This window comes from Halichoerus grypus, chromosome 13 (genome assembly GCF_964656455.1).
Source record: "Halichoerus grypus chromosome 13, mHalGry1.hap1.1, whole genome shotgun sequence".
NCBI lineage: Eukaryota > Metazoa > Chordata > Mammalia > Carnivora > Phocidae > Halichoerus > Halichoerus grypus.
In genome coordinates this window covers 83,584,070-83,598,627 of record NC_135724.1, presented here as the reverse complement: position 1 = coordinate 83,598,627, position 14,558 = coordinate 83,584,070, and the positions used below count along the sequence as shown (strand labels likewise).

Below are 14,558 nucleotides of genomic sequence, written 5' to 3'. Positions count from 1 at the left end.
GGAGGTCGGCAAGAAGGGAGACGAGCAAAAAACAGAGGAAGAGACGGAGAGAGACACACATGGGGCTGTTTGAAAAAATGCGTAACACTTGCCAAGGTGTCAGAGCTGGAATCTGGGCAAAGGACCAGCGGCGGCTGAGCATCGGGTGTTTGTGGGACTACCCGCTGTATGCACAGCTAGACTTGGCCGTCCGCACCTGCACGGATAACCCTGGGTTGCCAGCTTCCCGGTCTCAGCTTGGTGACACCGGCTGATCTTGAAGCAAACCTGGCTCCAGCTAAAGGGGAAAGCCATGAGAAAGGAGGACAGAGTTCTCCAGGGGCCTCCTCTCCCCCTCCTGTGTTCTTGTTGGATCCTGGATCTCCTTCCCAATTCTCCCTCTGACCCAGAAGCACTGCCAACTCAAGCTAGAACCGACTCTTGTGCTCCACGCTCCCTGCTGCTGGCCTGGACACGTCCTCCAGCTGTCCTGGGCCCAAGACTTCTCAGGGTTCCACATTGAGGCCAGGCTGGTCCCCATCCCCCCCCCCCGCCCCCGATCAGGCAAACACATGGGACCTGGAAGGTCAGAGGAGGACCCGCCAGGGGCTGCCGGTGAAATTCGCATGTTATTCCCGGGGCCGCCTTCCCAGCAAGGAAAGGTGCATCACCAGAACCAGGGGCCACCTCCATGTGAGGAAATCCAAGTGGGTGGAGAGGTCCCAGGGCTTGGCTCTGTCACCTCGTTCAAAAAAGGCACACAAGGGCCCCTGGAGATGGACCGTGTTGTAGCGACGGTGGGGTAAACAGGCTCAGGAATTGCGGGCTCAGCCCGCGAAGCCAGCAGGCTGGCAGTGCCTCTCCCCCCTAGAGGTGCGAGAAATCCTCGCTATAAATCAAGGAAATTAAATAGAGTGCAGGGCTTAAGGGCATTGCTCAAACCCCTAATCCGGATCCCAGGGTTGCTGAAAAGGCCGCCACGCCCAGCAGTTCAGAAAGAGGAAAACTGTTTCACAGGCTTTGCTCTCCCGGGAGCCCAGTGGGGAGACCTTAGAGCTGCCCTGCAGTCCCAATGCAGACGAGTGTCAGAGTTGGAAAGGAGCTCGGAGAGCCTTCCCCCTTGCTGCCTCCTTACAGGCAGAGAACCTGAGGCCAGATGAAGAGAAGGAACTTGTATGAAGGCATATAGGGATCAGTTATTAATGGAACCCACAGGCAAATACAATCTCAACTTGGGGGGGGGCGACTGGCAACAGTGTCAGGGAACCATTCCCAAGTGGTTTGCTTTTAGCATCATGAGACCCTGCGAACGATACATGGTGGCAAAGGAAAGTTCCCACACGTGGCAGGATGCATCTTGAAAACATGTAGGCAATCAACAAGTGCACTTCCTTTTACAGCGTCGAGTTTCGCAAACTCGAGCGTCATGTTTTGTACAATTTTGCAAAACCTTTAGAAGAAGAGGGCAAGCGAAGTGGAGAGAAGGAAAACCCTGCCACACAGTGACAAGAAGCATGGCTTCGGAGTTTTGATCGGTTATGATGCATCCGACAGCAAGCAAGCCCTTGACTTGTCAACTCCCCTAATCCTTACAAATGCCCAGAGGAAGTGTTTTGGTTGCAGCCGTTTTTCAGATAAGGAGAACGAGGCTCAGAGAAGTTAAGACAATTGTTCGAGATGGAAATCTGGCCTTTCTGTGTTTTTCACTTAATTCTCCAGTATAAGTCCTTTTTAGAGGCAGGAATGACTCTTCTATGATCTCGCTTGTCATGGCTGCTTACAGTTCCACTGTAAGGGCACCAAATCTCTGCTGGCAGGGGCTGTGGCTCACCCTTATGGCAGAGGTCTATAAGTTTTCTGTTAAACAGCCAAAGAGTCAATACCCTCTACTTTGCTGACCCTGTGATGGTGCACTAACTAGTCAACTCTACCTCTGTAGCCCATGAAAGTAGCAGCAAGCAAGGCATAAGCCAATGGGCGTGGCTGTGTTCCAATAAAACTTTATTTATAAAAACAGGAGGTGAGCTGGCTTTGGCCCGCAGGCTGCAGTTTGCTGACCCGAGCCCTGCAGTGTTGCCAGCACCTTGCTATAAATGCTTACTGATAACAGTCACTCTTGTTATATATCCAAAGAGCTGTAACAAGATCTGGTGGCAGGTTTGTGAACCTACTCACCAGGCACAGACAGTAAATCCAGGACAGCGGTGATTCTCAAACTTTACTGTGTATGAGAATCCATGGAGCTTATTAAAAATGCAGAAGTGGGGGCGCCTGGGTGGTTCAGTCAGTGAAGCGTCTGCCTTTGGCTCAGGTCATGATCCCAGGGTTGTGGGATCAAGTCCCATGTTGGGCTCCTTGCTCAGCGGGGAGTCTGCTTCTCTGCCCCTCCTCTGGCTTGTGCTCTCTCGCTCACTCTCTCTTTCTCTCTCAAATAAACAGAATTTTTTTAAAAAATTGCAGAAGTGGGACCCCACACTAGAGAATCTCACTCAGACAGATCTGAGTTAGGGCCCGAAAATCTGCAATTTTAATGAGCGCTTTCAGGTATTCCCTAATGAACATGCTGGGGATGTGGTTAGAAAAGCACAGTTGGGTGGCCCCTGGGCTGGGAAGGAAGAAATTGTGAGGAGGCTGGCAGCCATCTTGTCATAGGAGAGCAGCCAGGGACGCCCCCAGCACGACAGCCCTTGGAGCCACGTGAGGATGCCCCAGGAAGGGACAGTGACTGGATAAGCGAGAAGGAGTGGTAAGGACAACAGACCTCATTAGAAGATCACCTACAACCCAACAACTCTTAGGTCCCTGTTCTCCATATTCAAATGGCGACAAGGGGGGCAGAACTTGCCTACAGATGCTTAGCTTGGTGGCATCCATCTGTAATCTTGCCATACAATCGCAGAACCTGGACAAAGACCTGAGGATTTGAGAGACTGGAAAACCGGGACAAGGAGGAAGAACCAGGCTCGGGTTGGAGGAGAGTCTTCCCAGGGGGTTTGAAGTTCAAATAGACCCGTAGGGGGAAATGAGGGGCTGCCGAAAGAGCTCCTGATTCTGGTGACTGGCTGCTTTCCCAAGAGCCTCTAGGGCAGGTCCTAGGATTTCCAGTTCCATGCAAGGGAGTAATGGTTCACAGAATTAAGGTCCCATGACTCACTCTACCCATGCGCACCTGCACCAGAATTCAGGCTCCTGACCCCTAGCTTTCCTGCTATAGTTGGACAAAAAGAACCCAGCTACCTCCTATCCCAGGGAGTGGCCAACCTTCAGTCCACAGGCAGCATGAGTAAATGTTTGCTGCATTCTCTTGGTGCCTAAATAATTTTCTTTTCTCTCTTACAGTATTTTAGCACAGATAGTAATTAAAGCATATACATTTGACCCTTGAACAACACAAGGGTCAGGGACACCAACACATCAAGCAGTTGAAGATTTGCATGTAACTTTTGACTCCCCCAAAACTTAATTACTGGCAGCCTGCCTTTGATCAGAAGCCTTACTGATAACATACACAGTCGATGAACGTATATTTTGTGTTACACGTATTACATGCTGTATTCTTACAATCAACTAAGCTAAAGAAAAAATGTTAAGAAAATCATAAGGAAGAGAATACATGTATAGTACAGTCCTGTATTTATTAAAAAGAAATCCATGTAGAAGTGGACACGCACAGTTCAAACCCATGTTGTTCAAAGGTCAACTGGATCTACGGTAGGTCTACCACTCATGGACAGCTTCTGTACTCAACAGGCCGCATTCATTGGAAATAATATTCACGGCGTCCCCGTGGTACCCACTGAATAATCTGTGTGTATTTCACAGATGCCCCACATCTGTAAAATGCTATACCCATTTTAGAGATGTGGAAACAAAGGCTCAAGAAGGGGGAGTGATTTTTTTTTCTCCCCCAAATTGTAGAGTTTTTAAGTAGAAGAAGTAGGATTTGATGTTTAACCACCATGCCACAACCCTCTCTAGCTTCAGAACGCTCTCTTATGTAAGGTCTCCTTTGCTCTTCAGAGCAATCTGTGGTTTGTTTTGGTAAGATGGTGGTTCTCAAAATGTGGCAAATTAAAATAAATAAATAAATAAATAAATAAATAAATAAATAAATAAATAATAAAAGAAAATTGAAAAAGTGTGGCTCATAGCCCAGCAGCTTCAGCAACCATGAACCTGTTAGAAATGCAAATTCTCAGGCTCTCCCTGAATCCGATGACTCAGAACTATCTGTGAGGAGGAAGACCTGTGTCCTAACAAGCTCTCCGGGCAGTTTCAATGGACACTCAAGTTTCAGAACTAGCACATAAGGAATCTTATTCTCTGATTATAAATGAGGGAACAAAGGAACAGAGAGGTTTGGCAGCTTGTGCAAGGATGCACAGAAAGTGGTTGGAGGGCTGGGCCTATCTCTGGGGCTGGAGCCCCCAGATCTGCATTTTAACGAACTCCCAGGTGACTCCAGAGTTTGAGAACTTCCCCCAGAGAATCACATAGCTCTTGCCTCTTCCCACACCCCTAGACAGGGTACCAGAAACCAGCAGAACTCAGGTGCCCTGCCTTATACCTCTCAGTTGTTAAGCTGTTTAATTTTTTAAAAATCGCAAGTCAACCACAAATATGTTTATTGTAAGACTTCAAATACTACAGAACTTTATAGATTTTTAAAAAATGAAAGCTGATTCTCTTCTGACCCTCCCCCCAAATCCAGACCACCCCCAATTACCGTTAACAGTTTGGTGTGTAACTTTGCAGACATTTAAAATTCTTATTTAAATACATATATGCACACATACACTCAGATGATAATTCAAACCAGAAATGGGACTGTACTATTATTACACTCTGGCGTGACCCACTTAATGGGCTATACTATACATCTCTGTGTGTGGTGTGTTTTTCAGGACACGGAAATATAGCTCATTCTTGCTAATGGTTATAGAGTATTCTGCTTCTGAAAATATCTTGACTGACTTAATTAGTCACCAATGCATAGAGATTTTTGTAGCCTCTTATTTTTCACTACTACAAACAGTAATAAAATCCTTATAGGTATACTTTTTGGAACATGTGTCTGTCTAAAAGGTTGACCACCTTGAATAGGAAATACGGGGATCCTTGCCTTCGGTCCTCTCGACTGTTCTACTCTATCCCTCTCCAGCCAGTCTTTTCTATGCCTCATGGGGAGGTTTGGCACAGAATGACTGCTACTCACTACTGCTGTTCATTTCGCTTTTGACTGGCTTCTGGGGGGAACGGGAGCGTTGAAAAAGGAAAAAAAAGTTTTTCTTTCTTTCCTTCTTCCTTTATTTCCCAAGGTGGGAAGATTATCCTGAATGCCAATTTGAGCTTTAAGATGGAAACTACGGGATGATGCTCTCCTAGAGACATTCCTAGAGGGACAGAAGGAGTGGCCGTTCCCAGGACCCGGGGAAAGTTCGTGACTTTTCCCAGGTTGAACGTGCATCATGACAGAGCTCGGGTCAGCTGTGCTCTGACTCGCTGTGGCTGGGGACGATTTTCTGAGGTCTCTCAACCCCGGGTGATTTCAGTATAAGCCCCACACGGCCATCCGCACCCCACCCCCCACCACTTCCCCAGCTCTCTGTGACTCAGTCACATACTCATCCCGAGTCATCAGAGAATGGAAATCATGAGCAAAGCCTGGCTCGCACCCAGGGAGTGACAGAGCACATCCAGAAAATCAGGGATTCCCTACTCTGCCAAGGAAGCATGAGTGGAGACAGCTGATTCTCCACGGTCAGGAGGGAGATACTTCAAAGCGCCAGGCCACTGTGCTTGGCAGAGAAGCCTGTTGTTTTGGAAAACTGGGCATTGAAGCAATTGCGAATTGCTTTAAAGCAAGAGGAACATGAAATATGGCACGCCACAGGGAGGAACTATTATCTCTAGTCTCCTTGGGGTCATCCTCTTAAGCATAAATAGTATTTAAAACCCATTTTCTCCCTGGCTAATTATAATAGCTAATTTTGTTGTTGTTGTTGTTGTGAAAAAGCCACTCTGTTTGGGATACTGCGCTAGGCACTTAGAATACTTTATTCCCTCTAATCCTTAGGACAGCCCTTTTGATAGGCAGGATTATGATCTGTATTGTTCAAAGAAACAGAGACCCTAAATAGGCACCTTGCTGCCCAGTTACAAGAATCTGGACCCCAGGCCTGGTGAATGATTGTGATTAGAACAGAATAAAAGGTCCCAATGCACATTAACAATCATTATCATAAAGCAGCGAAGTTTGTATTTACTGATTGCCGCTGTGTTATGGAGAAGCCCCCCCCCTCCCCCCCCCCCGCCCAAATTAGTGGCTAAAACTAGAAACATCTCTTATCTCACAGGTTCTGAAGGTCAACAATCTGGGAGCAGTTTAGCAGGATGGTTTGGGCTCCAGGTCTTCTGAGAAGTTACTCTCAATTGCCTGCAAGGCTGCAGTCTCATCTGATGACCCAACAGGGAAATCCATTTCCGAGCTCACTCATGTGGCTGTTGGCAGGAGGTTTAGGGAGTGAGAGAGAGAGAAGTTGCAACCTCCTTTATTATCTAGTCTCTGGAGTTACAGACCGTCACTTCTGCCGCATGCCATTGGTCACACAGAGCAATCCTAGTCCAGTGTGGGAGGGGACTATAGAAGGGGAGGATCACTGGCGGACATCCCAGAGGCTGGCTGCCATATTAGGATGCATCTCTTAGCTAGAAAATCTTCAAGCAACTCTGGTCATACAACACACCAAAGACCCAGTATCCTTTGTTTATTTTTCCTCTCCATCTACCACTCAGACCAAACTCAGATGCGTGACGTAGAAAGAAGCACTTCTCACCAAAGTGCAGGGAGATTCTATCTCAATTCTGCACAAGCATACCACCCAACAAACCAGACGCCCATCAACTGTCTGTTCGACAAATGAGCAGGTTGCTCTATCCTGTCCCTTATCTTCTTGAAAGCAGGATGCTGCTTATTCCAACTTTGCCCCTACCTCAAAATCAACTCTCCACCCTGCTTGACCTCTTTGTGTCCCAGAGGCTGGAGCATGCAGGCTATACGAACTATGTCCCTTGTCACTCACTTCCAGTTGAGTTTGGCTAATGGGAAGCACCAGCAGGAGACTGGGGGATGTCGAGAGAGAGGTGTCAGAGTGTTAGTGCCCCCATGTCTTCTTTGCTTCGGCATCATGGTGCTGAGAGAGATCCTGGTCCTCCAGGTCTGCACTGCTTCTGGGTGGCCACACCCCCCATGGCTCCTGAGAGCTCCACTTCCTCTCATCACCCCTGCATTCCAGGGTTAGATACAACTTCCTGCCATTAGAAGTTTCTGCATGCTTTAGCATCCCTTTCTGGTTCTGTTAGTTTGGCTCACACCTCTGTAAATAACTCCTCTAGAAACACCTCTGACTTCAACCATTGGAATGGTATTTTTTCTTCTAAGATCCAGACTCCAAAGAGAATGAAATGGTCTCTGACTTGCATGCCTTGGTTTCTTCACACTTTGAGACAATTCTTTAGGCATGTGTAAATGTAGAGGAGGGAAGAGGGCTCATTTTAGTCAACACAGAATTTGAGCAATCCCGTGAGACACATTAGGGAAGATGAATATTTTAGATTTATATGGCCGTGACTACTACCTCACAACACTGGTGCCCATTTGAGTCATCAAGAATTTTATACATTTTTAATGCAGAATGCATGACTGTATATAGGCTTTCACAGGATTCCCAGGGGATGGTCACCGGGACACTGAGATTTGGGGAACTTGAGAAAGTCTTTCCTCAAAATACCCTACCAAATCAATCACAGTTTGCTACTTGGGTTATTTAATGCTGTGTATGATCTCCACTTTATTGCATTTTTTTTCATAAAGACCTTTATTGGGTTTTTTTAGGGGGGTGGGTTTTTTTTCCTGGGGAAAGACAGAAGAGTCAATCCAGGTTTTAAAAGTTCCTTCCCTCCAAAGCAGAATTGCGACGGTCCCCTATTACTACATGTATGTGAAAGAGAAGAAAGCCAGCAAAGCTGGAAAAGATTTTGCAAACTACCTACTCATGCATTCATTCATCCATTCACGCATTCATTCTGAAACCCTCGCCTCGTGTCATGGAAGGTTCTGAGGGTGCAGAAATAAATCAGACAGGGTTGCTTTCCTCAAGAAGCTCACAACCTAAGGAAAATCAGCTGATAAAAGCAAAAACAGCCCACAGAGGGTCATGCTGAGGGAGCATCGCCCATACGCTGTGTTCTGCAGTGACAGATTAATCGATTGGGATAAATCTGTTTGTTCACATTTGAGAACAAGGTTTTTCTCAGGCAGGCTCTTCGGAGGAGGAGGGGGGAATGAGGAAGGGTAAAGCCTGGAGAAGAACCTTCTAATTAAACTATACCTCCAAGCTAAAGGAAAAAAAATGTCTTTAATGAAAGGAGAAAAAAGATCTTCTCACTTGCCCACAATGAAGACCCCTCGCTCGAGAGCGGCTCCTAAAGTTGCCACGGTGCCTGGACCATTAGTCCGATCACCAGCTATCAGGTCAAGTCCGAGAGAGACAAATGAAGTTCGCCCCTGCAGGTCCCATACACCTGTAGCACCGTAATTACACACACACACACACACACACACACACACACACACACGCATGCATGAGCGTGTGGAGGTAGAAAGACTCTTGGATTGTGGTTGTTTGTGTTTGGGGGGGAGGCTCTGCTATTTTTTTCTTGTCATTTGCAAGATCTAAAGACGTCGACCTGGAAAGATGTTTGCACTTTATTATTATTATTTTTTTTTTTTTTAAAGATTTTATTTATTTATTTGAGAGAGAGAGAATGAGAGACAGAGAGCATGAGAGGGAGGAGGGTCAGAGGGAGAAGCAGACTCCCTGCCGAGCAGGGAGCCTGATGCGGGACTCGATCCCGGGACTCCAGGATCATGACCTGAGCCGAAGGCAGTCGCTTAACCAACTGAGCCACCCAGGCGTCCCTGCACTTTATTATTGAGTGGAAACATTTGGTGTTAGCTACCGAAAGGTATATACAGTTTCATCTCTCTCTCTCTCTCTTTCACACATACACACATATTTTTATACATATATACACATATATGTTTAGGAAAAAAATTGAAAAGATAGAAGAAGATAAACATTTTAAATCTAAGTTACAAATTACAGGTCATTTTTACTTTCTTCATTGTCTTTTTATGTATTTTTCTTCAAATTTGTTTCCTTCTTTTTTTTTCCCCTCCCCAGTGATCCAAACTTCCCATGGTGGGGCGGGAAAAGGAATACTGGATTAAAGGGATTTAAATAAATTATTTTTTCTTACAGGATTTATCAGAGCCTTTACTGTCCTAACATTCACCGAAACTCCAGATTATCCATTAATATATAATAATGTAGCTGCCATTTATTGAGTATGCCAGGCACTGTTTGGAGACTTTTTCCAATTTTGAACCATTTATTTTTTGCTGCCATTTATGGAATGCTTTCTATGTGCCAGGGTCTCTCATCAGGGCTCTTTACCTCCCCTTTCATAATCATAATTTTCTTTACATAATCCTTTCAGTTACCTCCCAGAGAAGGTGCTGCTATGGTTCCCATTACACAGATCAAGACAGTGAGGTCTAGAAAGTTTGCCTTAGTTCTTGCCTTAGTTCACATAACCAGTAAGTTGTGAATTCAAGATTTAATCAGGATTTGCATGTAAATACATTTTTTAAATTGTCCAGAAAAAAGGACTAGGGAATTAATGCCCAATAAACTTATTTGTAGGGTTAAAGGGATGGGTAAAACTCACAAGAATTTGAGTTAGTTACCTACCTACCACATATTCTGGAAGCCAAGTTCCTTAGCCAAAGTGGCCAGGTATTGGTGTGGTTGAAGGTAAGTGGAAAAAAAGAAAAAAAATCAGACCCAGAGCCAAGAGTATGAAGTTATTTTTGTAAGTGTATGTGTTTATGTGTGTAACTCTGTTATACTTTTTAAATTCTAAGATGATTTTCCTTCTAAGATTCAGTATTAGTTTGATGTCAGCTCTCAGGGGGTGTGGGATAGGTGCTGTGAAATATTACATACATGTATTATTATCTATCTTAATATGCACCATGATCTCAGAAATCAGGAGAGTGTGTGTGCACCTTACAATCAAGGAAATACTTACGACAGGGGATCGTTGCAAAAACAAGGAGCGAAATATTCCTCATTTCCTCTGCCTTCCCCATGTTTCCTATACTGAGTACTTAGTCCTTGGTAATAATTAAAAAGAAAATTAGTACATCTTTAAAAACAAAGTAGTTGCCCTTGAAAACATCTTTTTGCATTATACCCTTTCTTTCCTTGTACCCTGTGTGAACCCACGGGGGTGGAGATCCGGAGACCCCCATGCCTCACAGGGAGGCATTACCATATTACCTACAGATGACCCATTTTACAGATGAGAAAAAGAGGAATCAAGTCAAATCCAATTTAGAATCCCCAACCCGTTTGTTTCAGCAAGGGTTTCTGGTTGCCTAACAACTGCTTCCTGACCCCAAAGGGGCAGTGGATGGAGAGAGAGATACAAGAGAGAGAGAATCTCGAAGAAATCCCCAGACAAGAAGGGGGTAGGGCAAAACACAAGGAGGAGATGCGAAACACAAGGTAACTTGAAGGAATACCCATGGCCAGCGGTTTGGGATTTTTCCTCTCTTCTTAACATCACTCAGCCCCACTTGCTTCCCACTTCGGATCGTCTTCCTTACTTCCTTGCCTGCACTGTGGCTGCCACCATGACCGACAGACCGCGGACACTCTGGATACTCCCCAGTCCACCACTCGCCCTGAGTCCATACTCATCCTATTTCCTTGCATATTGACTCCATTCATTTGTATATTTCTTCCTCATTCATTCATTCATTCATTCATTCATTCAACAATTGATGGAGCACCAGTTCTCTGAGAGTTCTAAGCACTGGGCACATAACAATAGACAAAACAGCCAGCAACAACATGATAGTGACTCTAAATAAAATATACAAGTAAGTCATGTAGCATGTCCGATGGGATTGAACAAAGTAGGGTGAGTGCCGTGGGAGGGTTGGGGAGGTTGCAATTTTAAATGGGGTGGTTAGAATAGGCCTCCATGAGGGGCCATTTGAGCAGAGTTAGGAGTGAGGGAGCATCCCCTGCTGCTATCCTGGGGAAGAGTATCCCAGGCAGAACAGCCAGTGCAAAGGCTCTGGGGTAGGAACCATGCCTGATATGTCTGAAGACCAGCAAAGAGTCCTATGTGTCTGGAGGGAAGTGAGGGAAGGGGACACATCAGAGACGAAATAATGGAGAGAGCACCAGGTGTAAGGTGAATGATGATGTAGAGCCTTCGGGTCCTAGTAAGGCCTTTGGTGTTTACACTCTGGTCTAAGGAAAAAGAATATTTCACCAAAACACTCAGAGACGGTCTTTGTACATTATGGCTGTGCTGAAAGCAGAAAGAGCTATGGCAACTTTTCATTCGGGGGAGAAGAGCTGAAAGCACAATGCAGATAAAACAAATAGGAAGGCTCAGCGTGCACGTGCACATGCGTGTGCACACATATGCACACGTCCGAATGCACACGCATGCATGCACGCACGGGCGTGCACACACACACACACACACACACACAGGAGTGATATAAATAGAGGAATGGTGACCATGGCAGCCTGGAGCCTTGGGCTGATGTCGAGGAGAGCCTCGGCACTAATGCTAATGAATTCTGATGATTTGGAGCGGTCATTAAACTAATAAGCCCATCTCCAAATTAGCACAGTGGCTGCAGCCAGCGAACATTTAATCAAGCCGCCTTCATTATTTTCGACACGGCACACTTGGTGAAAGTGACTGTGGGAGACGGGATGGGGGACCCTCATCTGATGGTTTTATCACTTGCCTGCCGGAGCGTGAAGCAATCGGTGTGATGAAGTTGCTCTGTTGGTTTTTTCCCTGCCAGAAGGGGATGCCAGCGAAGGGCGAGCCTTCTTTTCCTCCCTAATTACCGGATGCCCCTCTTTTTAAAAAATATCTTGGGGTGGATTCATTATTTACTCTTTTGAGCTTATTTGTTCAAGGTTTATTATTTGATGCCCATCTTCTAGAGAAGGGAAGGTTCTCTCTCTGCTTTGGTTCCTCCCATTTTTTTCCCCACTGCTCTCTCCTCCAAAAAAATGGACCACCATCCTCCTCCCCTTCTCAGCAACCCAAACCTTGGAAACCTCCGCTCAGGCGGTTCTGCGTGAGGAGGGAGGACCGTGAGTGCCCTCAGGAGCTTCCTGATTCTTTCTCTTGAAACATCCAGCTGAATCCTTCTTTGTCGCCTGTCCCTTTGGCCCTGAAGCATCCCCCTTTCTGGACAGTTAGTATTATTAGCTGTGGCCTCATCAGATCAGGGCGACCAACTGGTCCCAGGTTTCTCAGGACTTGGCTAGTTTTAGCCCTGAAAGTCCCACCGCCGGGGGGAAAAACTCTTAGTCCCTGAGAAATGGGATAGCTTGTTCCCATGGCAGAGACCCACCATCATTGTGTCTCCTGTTGGGCTTCTGTTTCCCACATATGACTTGGCTCTAGGTGTAATTTCCATTGTTGGTAAAGGATGACATGCTAACAGTTCCTGGGAAGCAGTGCTTTCTCTCCCTCTCCTTCTCTCTCTTTCCCTCTCTCCCTCCCTCCCCCTCTCTCTCTCTTTCTGTTTCTGTGTCTCTGTCTCTCTGTCTCCTCCTTTGACCTTTTCTCTTCTCTCTGACTCTCTCTGTATCTGTTTCTCTGATCAGGAGGATTAAATGAGCTATGTGTAATGCCTGTTTCTGCAATATCCAATGAAGTGTCATTGTTCCTGGAAGGTTCCACAAGGACTGCTGCATCCAACACTCTGATTTTTAAGATTCCAATCGGCTTTCCCGAGTGCATGGTGGTGGGGGGCGGGGGGGACGGGTTCCCAGCTGGAGTAGCTTCGGGCCTTGGTTTGCATGTGGAAACTGGGTTTGGAGAGATGAATAGCACGTTCAGGATGCTGCAGGGCTCGTCTTTGGTGGTCCCTGGCCTGGTACCCTATCCTGCCCAGCCCCAAATGCTACCTTCTGAGCCACTACCCCTTATGGCCTTAGGGGAGCCACTCAACTTCGGTTTCTCCCTATTACAAAAAGACAAATAATCCCTGCATTTTCGTCCTCACAGGAAGACTTAGGCTGGAATGAACAAACATACCACGGAACGTTCTCGAGAGGGAAAGAAAGTATGAAGTCTGACGATCCTTGTCTTGCCCTCAGGTATTTCCTTTGCTCTGTCTTGGACAGAAAGGGGAAGGGTGTGTGAATGCATGTGCGTGTTCCTTCTGCTGAACGATCCCCCACCAGAGTTCTCAGAGGTGGTGGCCCCATGGAGTCATGGGAAGGGTAGCTGGCGAGGGAGTATTAATCCTACCCCAAAGAATTCCACGCTAACCAATGTTCTTACCTTTGCAAACACTTAGGTCAGGCCTGGGGAGGTCTCCTGGTTGGAGAGGCAAGGCATCAGTCCGCAGAGCTGCAGAAACAGAGCAGGAAAGGAATTAGGTAAATAAACACATCATTTGAAGGTGACGAGGTGGTTGACAGGAGCCCCGTTGTGGGTGGTTCCATTGATCAACATTTGCGGAATTCTCATATTAGATGCCATCCCGAGTCTTTAGAAGATGTCACTCTTGTTGCAGAGGTAAAGGAAAATGTCTTTAGAAAGCAGAGCTTCCAGTCTGGGCATGTGGCAATTCATTCCCTTTCTGGAGTGCTAATGCCAGCTCTCGATGAGTGAGCATCCACAGGCACCGGCCATGGGCTGTGCATTAGCTCAGGGTCACATCGGTCCCCAGTGACCAAAGAGACTCGCCGATGCCAGGTGGCTTACCTGCTAGAAGCCAGGCTTCCGTGCACATGGTCTTGACCGCTAAGCTATGCTTCCTCCCTCCCCTGAGCGTTAGTCGGGATGCGCTACCTGTGCGATCCTTAACATGCACGCAGATCATAGTTAATATGGACACAGATCAAAATGCAGATTCTGATTCAGGAGGTCTGAGGGGGGCCCAAGATTCTGCATTTCTCACAAGCTCCCAGGTGGGGCTGATACAGCTGGTCTGCAGGTCACCCTTTAAGTGTGAAGGGGTTCCATTATGCCACAGTCACAAACATTCCCCCAAATCTCGGCAGGTTAAAATAACAAGGGCTCCTTTCTGAGTCAGGCCACGTGTTCATCACAGGTCAGCCGAAGGCCCTGCTCCACGCCACGGTCCTTTTAAGAACAAGGATAATGGAGAAGCTCTCATTTAGGATACGGAGGCTCACAAGAGGGGTGGAAAAGACCTTCGGTGGACGGGGGGAGGGTCACACCAGCTGTTAAATGCTCCAGGCAGGAAGTGACGCAGCTCACTTCTGCTCACAACTCATTGGCTAGAACTGGTCACATGATCCCATCTACTCACAAGGGGGGCGGGGATAACCTAAGGCGTGGGGAGAGCCAGAGAGCCAGGAATACCTGGTGAGCATCAGTGGGATTACCACAACCTGCCTACAAAACCATCCGTCAAGTGTTTCACTAGCGCT

The 14,558-nt window shown here is 46.7% G+C and overlaps 1 long non-coding RNA gene across 1 annotated transcript in view; it reads right to left on the bottom strand.

Moving 5' to 3' along the window:
* LOC118552142 (uncharacterized) overlaps positions 1 to 14,249 on the bottom strand; it is a 44,430-nt gene extending 30,181 nt beyond the window's left edge. Inside the window, exons 1-2 of the long non-coding RNA XR_004925376.2 lie at positions 13,867 to 14,249; positions 13,441 to 13,509 (exon numbers count right to left, since the gene is read on the bottom strand). This is a non-coding gene — a long non-coding RNA (uncharacterized LOC118552142). The remainder of the gene's footprint in view (positions 1 to 13,440; positions 13,510 to 13,866) is intronic.
* Between the last annotated feature and the right edge of the window lie 309 nt (positions 14,250 to 14,558).